This window comes from Belonocnema kinseyi, chromosome 2 (genome assembly GCF_010883055.1).
Source record: "Belonocnema kinseyi isolate 2016_QV_RU_SX_M_011 chromosome 2, B_treatae_v1, whole genome shotgun sequence".
NCBI lineage: Eukaryota > Metazoa > Arthropoda > Insecta > Hymenoptera > Cynipidae > Belonocnema > Belonocnema kinseyi.
Genome location: NC_046658.1, coordinates 40,474,636 through 40,475,998, shown reverse-complemented (window position 1 = coordinate 40,475,998; position 1,363 = coordinate 40,474,636).

Here is a 1,363-nt window from a genome sequence, read left to right as displayed (position 1 = left end):
ATATTTTATACTTGAAGTAACGTAACCTCAAAATACACGCATTAAAGAGGCGCGCGAAGTATTCAAATCATGAGAATTGCCAGCCCAGCATCGAAATCTGGACATATTAAAATCCCAATCTCTTCATTTTATTTCAAAGCAGTAGAGATATAAATAGAACCGCCGAAGTGTCCCGACCGGCAATCGTGCACCTTCGAGTTTTAAAATTCAGAAGAGGAGAAATGGGTTGCGCGCGCAACCCAGGCATTTATATCGTCTGCTACAATATTCACACGAACATAGACGTGTCATAGCATTGGACCACGTCTCGTTTCAGATCTGGGATCACTGGGTTGGTGCGATTTTCGGGTTGAGAGGGATGGGGGGATCGGGCAATTTTCGCCGGGAGCGCCGTCTACAATTAGTTCCTCGAACTATACACGTGCCGCATCTAGTCTTATAATATCAGAGATCAGTTCATGTAATTGAACAAGAGACTTCGTCAAAATCCGACTGCTAAAAGCGCCCTCTTGGTTTGTCGGTCAACTCTTCGGAGTTACTTCGCAGTTTTGGGCACTTTTCAAACGTTCCGCGTCAGTAATTGCTTAAGTTAGAGAATTTTGAAAATGAGTTACAACCGCAGTTACAATTACAAGAGTTACTATAAATGTAAATGGTGTACTGCATATTTATTTACCACTCGAATATTAAGTGTTTATTATATAATTATTCTAATGATTCACAATTATTAATGAGTAGTTATATAATGAAAACTAATTATATATTTTTAAAATTAAAATTTTAAATATTACATCGTTACATAGCTATTTATATGATATAAATCATAAATTATGATTTATAATTTTAATACATTATGGGAAAAAGTTTTATGTTCACGTATTATTTAATGACTGATAAGTTTTATTTATTTTAATTATGCCAGAGCTAAACATTTTTCTCTTTAAAATGTTAAATGCTATCAAAATTGAAAATTCTGTATAAAATCAAGCAAAGGATAAAGCCAATTTGTCCATTTTGTAAAGAATTTTGAGATTTCTTTAAAAAAAAAAAGTATATTGTCAATTATAATACCTTAAATATTTCTCTAAAACGCTAAAATTAAGTAACTATTATAACATATGTTTATCAGTTACAGATTGTATTAATTAATATACAGTTTGTAGCTAAAATACATACATACTTTTACAGACTTATAGTGTTTTAAAACGAAATTTAAGGTATATATATATATAATTAAAAATTTGTCATAAGGACAACCGCTGGATTTCGCCGGGAGCGGGTGCTAATCTGAAAAATTGCACCCGCTTCCAGCGAAATCGCAGTAAAATTTCAGCCATAACCACGTCTCACAACCGTGAGATAG